The sequence below is a fragment of the Hordeum vulgare genome, chromosome 4H (assembly GCF_904849725.1).
Source record: "Hordeum vulgare subsp. vulgare chromosome 4H, MorexV3_pseudomolecules_assembly, whole genome shotgun sequence".
NCBI lineage: Eukaryota > Viridiplantae > Streptophyta > Magnoliopsida > Poales > Poaceae > Hordeum > Hordeum vulgare.
The window spans coordinates 192,308,710-192,315,146 of NC_058521.1; positions in this window are offsets into that span (position 1 = coordinate 192,308,710).

A 6,437-nucleotide genomic window follows, 5' to 3' on the forward strand; every position below is an offset into this window, starting at 1 on the left:
ATGCGTCTTAGGGCCGCGGGGTTGACGATGGACATGGTGTCCACCGATTTCATCCGCAGGCGCATCGCCCCCCTTCAGCAGAGGGGAGGGAGGCCAGCTTCGGGCTTTGTGAATGCAGCGGATGTCATGCGGCTGCGACCGGGAGTGGACAACAATCTGACAGCCATGGAACATGGGTACTTCTGTCATAAATTATTTAGTTCTGAGCTGAGGACCCGGCTGCCGTGGGGGGGGGGGTCTTCCCGTTGTGCAACAACTCGGCCCTGAGCAGTCCCACGGCAATGATGCCGGATTGTGATGCTCACGGCGTGATTGCGACCTGGCTAGAGCCCGCGGTGGAGATAGTCTCGTCTTTCTTTGATGGATTGTCGGAGGTCTCCATTCGAGAGGAAACCGGCCTCATCCGCGAGACCACCGCCGAGGAAGAAGAGTACATCGCCAGCCGGGTGGAAGAGCATATCCTCCCCCTTGAGGCCGGGGATGTGGTCTTCCATGGCAGGGAAACGACTTGTGAAGAGATGCCGCCGCAAGCTGAGTTTGCCGAGGGGGTCGGCAGCTCGGCTGTTGGTGGATCAGGTGGTCCCATCGCTGGGAAGCCTAGCGGCTCGGCCGTCGGTGGTCGCCTAGAGGAATGGGTGCCCATCGCCGGGGCATAGGAGGAGGAGGAGATGGAGGAGCGTTTGGTTCGACGAAAACCCAAGCGAGTGCTCCGCCGCGTTGGTTCCAATATCCCGGTCTGCCAAGAACCGCCTACCGCACCCGCCAAACGTCTGAGGGCAGCGCCCCCCTCGACGAGCGCCGGGGCAGAGGTGGATTATGATATCTCGACTCTGAGCTCGGAGGAGGAGGAGGAGGACGAGTAAGAGTTCGATCTCCTGTCTCCCGCTATCCTTACTTGCTTGGTGCCTTTACTGATTTGATGTTGTCGTCCACCCACAGGGACACCGAGACGCTAGCCCAAAGGTTGGCGAAGAGGACCAGGGTGTCAGCCATCGGCGAGCCATCAGCGAGAGCGGGCACGTCAGCTGGTGGGATGCCCCCGGCAAGCCCCAGGCGGCCAGCCAATGGCGGTCCCTTGGTGGATGCTGATGTGTCGGCCAGTGATAGGCCACCGGCACGCGCCATGCAGCCAACCAGCGACGACCCCTTGGTGGATGTTCTGGAGGCTTCGTCGGCTCCTCCAACCACTCCCGTGGCCAGCCCGTGAGAAAGCACCCAGCATGGATCGCCGTAGCCTGCGGAGTTCAAGGACAATACCCCGGCAACGGACGTTGCCGGGGAGGGGACAACTACCATCCATCAGCAGGAGGAAGGTGAGCGTCTGTCCGGGAGTATCCGCAAGTTGGGCCTTGATTTCTCTTCTTGATTAATTTGTCTGATCTTGATTATTCCTCTTATCTTCCTGTTGCACAGATCCTTCTCCCGCGGAGGAGATGGACGTTGACACTGTGGTTACGGAGACTGCTCGTGAAGTAGCAGCTAAAGCCTATGACGCCATAGCACGCGAGGCCGCCTATGAGGAGCGGGAGCAGGAGCAGGATATCTAGGAGCCTGTAGAGGGGTCCGTCGAGGGCCCGGAGGCTCGTCCTGACGACTCTTCACTTGCAGGGGGCGAAGAACTTCCAGGGGCGAGGAATCGGATCCCGCCGGAGGAGAGGCAGGCAGCAGTCAGCCTCCCAGGCCCGAGGATATCCCAGGTAGCGCGTACCTCTGTGTCGGCGAGGAGACGTTCGTTGTCCCACAAGGGGTGGAGTGATCGAGGATCTTCGTGGAGGGGAGAGCATCGATGCGGAGCTTCCTGCCGGCGTTGGTTGATACATCTCCAACGTATCTATAATTTTTTATGGTTCCATGTTATTATCTTGTCAACTTTGGATGTTTCATATGCATGAATATGCTATTTTATATCTTTTTTGAGACTAACCTATTAACTCAGTGCCAAGTGCCAGTTTCTGTTTTTCCATGTTTTTGGCCCATTTTCAGACGGAGTCCAAATGGAATGAAACTTTACGATGATTTTTTTGGACCAAAAGAGACCCCCGAAGCTTTGGAAGAAGGCCAGAAGAGCCACGAGGGAGTCACAAGCCCTGACGCCGCCACCACCCCCCTAGGTGGCGGAGGGCAGGCTTGTGACCTCCTCGTGGGCCCAACCGATGTAATTCCACCGCCATAAATTCCTATAAATTCAGAAACCCCCAAAAAGAAACCTAGATCGGGAGTTCCACCAGCGCAAGCCTCTGTAGCCACCAAAAACCAATATGGAGCCTATTTCAGGACCCTGCCGGAGGGGGAATCCAGCTACGGTGGCCATCTTCATCATCCGGGCGATCTCCATGACAAGGAGGGAGTAGTTCTCCCTTGGGGCTGAGGGTATGTACCAGTAGCTATGTGTTTGATCTCTCTCTCTCTCTCTCTCGTGTTCTTGAGATGTCTTGATCTCGATGTACCATGGGCTTTGCTACTATAGTTGGATCTTATGATGTTCTTCCCCCTCTCCCTCTTGTAATGAATTGAGTTTCCCCTTTGGAGTTATCTTATCGGATTGAGTCTTTGAGAACACTTGATGTATGTCTTGCACGTTTCTATCTGCTGTGATCAACTTGCGGGTTTGTGACATTGGGAACCTATGCATATGGGTTGGCACACGTTTGATTCATGTGAGTACTCGATGTATGTCTCAGTGATCAACTTGTGGGTTCGTGACATTGGGAACCTATGCATAGGGGTTGGCACACGTTTTCACTCTCTGGTAGAAACTTTGGGGCTCTCTTTGAAGTTCTCTGTGTTGGTCGAATAGATGATTCTGAGATTATGTGATGCATATCGTATAATCATGCCCACGGATACTTGAGGTGACAATGGAGTATCTATGTCACAGCCCAAGTTTGCCTTGCTTGCCATTGCATTTCATGCATGCATTCAAATTGCATTGAATCTGGAAATGGAAGTGATCAGGCCAAATGAGTTGAAATTGACAAAAAGGCAATAAAAATATTACCTTAAAAGGAACCAGAAAAATGTTCCAAACATTTGGGAAAATAGTGACAGGGAATAAATTTGTCAAACCAAATTTCGAAGTCACAGGAACTTATGAACATGAATTTTGATTGGATTAAATAACTGTTTGGAATGGAGTTATTTTGTTTTTCTTTTAAAATAAAAGTTTCAAAAATGTTGAAACTATTTTGTGGCATTGATTATTTTTATTACTGTCACATAATACTATTTTAGGATTTTATAAAATGATTAAATGTTTTATTAAAATCCTAAATCTAAATGCCAGAAAGAAAATAAAACAAAAATAGAAAAAAGGAGAGAGAGAAACTAACCTGTGCTCACCTGCTGGCCCAGCCCACCAAGGGGGTTTTCCCCTGTCGTCTCCCTCCTCCTGCTAGAAGGAAGGGGAGAAGATGAGCACGGCGCCGAGGCCAGGGGCGCGACCTCCTCCCTGCCTGCCTGTCCCTCCTAGCCAGCGCAATGCCACACCCCGTGCCTTGTTTTTCTTCCTCTCCCGAGCCTTTCTCTCTCACCCTTATCTCCCCCCCCCTCTTCTCCTTCTGCCATGGCCGAGCTCGGCTCGAGCTCACTGGCGCCTCCCTGACCCGTGCTAGGCCTCCCCGAGCAGCCCATCCCCTTCGCCATGACGTGCCGCCCCTCCCCGTTGAACGATCCGAGCCGAAGCCCCCTGTATCGCCGCTGCCATCGTCATCCTCACGGCCGGCCACCGGACGACCTCGCCATCGATTCGCTCGACTCAGGCTGTCCCCGAGCTCGCCGTCTGCTCCAATCTGTGAGCCGCCGGATGCATTCCCCTCCCCTTGTCGATCTCCCCTTCCTCCCACCATGCTAGCTGCCGGAGCCGAAGCCCTTGCCGCCGGCCATCGTGTCGTCGTGGTTAGCAACCCCGAGAGCCACTGCCGAGCACCCCGGCGTGCTCAGTGAGCTCTCCTGAAGCCGTAGCCGTCCCAATCTCTTCCTCCCGTGCCTCCTAGCACTGGCCTCGCCGTGGCCGAGCTTCGGCAGCCGCCGTGGCTCGTCGCCGGGGCTACTCCAGCGACCTAGCCCCCCCTTCGAGCCCCCTGCACGATGCGGTCGAGCCTGGGCTACGCCCCAGTGCTCTCAGCGCTTGATTCCGGCCCCCTGTAGTGCCATCTAGGCAACTCCGGCGTGCCTCCGCTGCCTCGGACCTCGCCGGCGTCGAGCCGCCAGTGGGTCTGACCCTGTCGACCAGGGGTTTGACCTCCCAGAGTCACAGACAGGTGGGGCCTAGCCCCTGTTAAGTTTTAGTTAATCTCAAAAATTAAATAAATAGGTTAACTAATCTAATGTGTCACTGACTAGTGGGCCCTGGCCGTCAGGTTTGACTCTGACCAAGCCAGTTGACTGCTGACGCAATGCTGATGCAGTGCTGACGCAGTAATTGATTTCCTATTATAAAATAAATCCAGGAAATTGCTAAAACTTGTAAAAATCATAGAAATTAAAATATAACTCGGATGAAAATAATTTATATATGAAAAAGTATCAGAAAAAGCCAAGGAATCTGATTATGGCATTTTCATGCATGTTTGAAATAGTTAACAACACTAAATAGGCAAAATGATGAATAGGGTAAATTTAATAAATAGTTTGGAGTTGGAAATTGATACTTATTTGATTTCCACTTCAACTGTTATGACCAAACATTGGTCAATGCAAAACAGTACCCCAAAATACTAACTCCATACATGTTGGAACAATTTGTTTTGAGCTTCAGGTCAAATCAATTAAAAGGGTATCCGGAAAAATAACCGGCTTGAAGTGATGTTTGAATCCTAATTCAAACCAACTACAACATAAGAAATGATAGCCACATTAGCCCTGCTACTTTTCATTTCATGTCTTGAGCATGCATCATAGTGTTGCATTTGCGTGAAGTAATGTTGTTCTTTCTTGTTTGCCGGTGTTGTTCCCTCTCGGTAAACGATGTTTCCGACGATGTGATCGTTGACATTGATGAAGACTCATTGCTATCTTCAGACGTGTCAGGCAAGCAAACCCCCTTGAGCATATTGGAATAAACCCACTCTCTCGCTTCTGCTCTCTTTTACTGCATCAGGACAAACGCGATTCAACTGTACATGTTATCGGTAGTTGAACCCATTCCTTTGCATGACCTGATTTTGTCACAGTAAATAGTTGAAACCACTTAGCATGAGTAGCAACTGCTTGAGCCTTGTTGTGCTTACTCATCCATGCTTGTTACAATGGCTGTTATGCTTAGAGTCGTGTCGGGTCTGATCCATCTGAATGATGTACCGGAATGGTTGTGTTCATGTCCTACAGTGTGAGAGTAAAGGTGTGAATCTGATTTGGTAAAGGTTGCGATGAGAGGCCATGTAGGAGTACATGGCGGGTTGTCTCATTGGGACCGTCCTTAAGAAGTGAGTTCTGTGTATGTTATCCAAGACAAGATACTACCATGCATTGGGCCCTGAAATATGACCCCGCTCGGCTTATTAATTGCCTAGATCTTTGTCCAGGAGTTGCAATTAGTTTCTGGTGTTTGTAGGAAAAGTGTTGGCGGTCGTGTTTAGCTCTACCCGACGGGGTAGGCTTCACTACGGTAGATACAAAGTGGCACGGTGTACCAAGTGGCACCCGAATGGTGGGCTTGGGAACCCTGCGCACATCATTTGGGGCCGTAGAGGAAACCTCGGCCGGACTTCCTTGCGGGTTCAGTCTCAAATAGGCGATAAACCTGGACTAGGGTCTTGTGTGGTTAACGGTCGAGGCCGACACCCACACCATTGCTTCCGCTTGAAGGTTGCCGAGATGCATGACGTGCATATGGTGCTAAGTGGTGAGAGCATGTGTGAAGAAGTATACCCCTATAGGGTGATTTAATCTGTTCGAATAGCCGCGTTCTCGGTTAACTACTTGGAAACATTACGTGGTACATAGACAATTTAAATGGATACTTTAAAACATGCAAGATAAGTGCGAGTGCTATGGAAGGCCTTCTCGTAGGGAAACGAGGGTGGATCCATAGTGGTGTATTGAATTGGTGAATATGTGGACTCGTGTGCGCTATCCCACCTCAAAGAAAGAACTTGTAGTCGTAGTACAGGTTAGCCAAGAGTCAAAGTTGGCTTGCTCCAATCAAACCCCACAATCCTTTCATTGAAACATGATGCATATGTAGATAATTCTGATGTAAGACTTGCTGAGTACCTTTGTACTCACGGTTGCTTTATTTATGTTTTTGCAGAGAAGATTTAGACTCATTAAAAGGTTCTACGCGATGTGTTCGATGTTGTCTGCAATAGCTTGGGAATCCCAGACAGAGGTCTGGCTCCTTTGGTAGGGTCGTAGTAGCTTTTCAGGCTCTTCCAGCCACTTTTAGTAGATGTTTGTACCCAGACATGATTTGCTTCCGCTTGTTGTCTTTATGACTT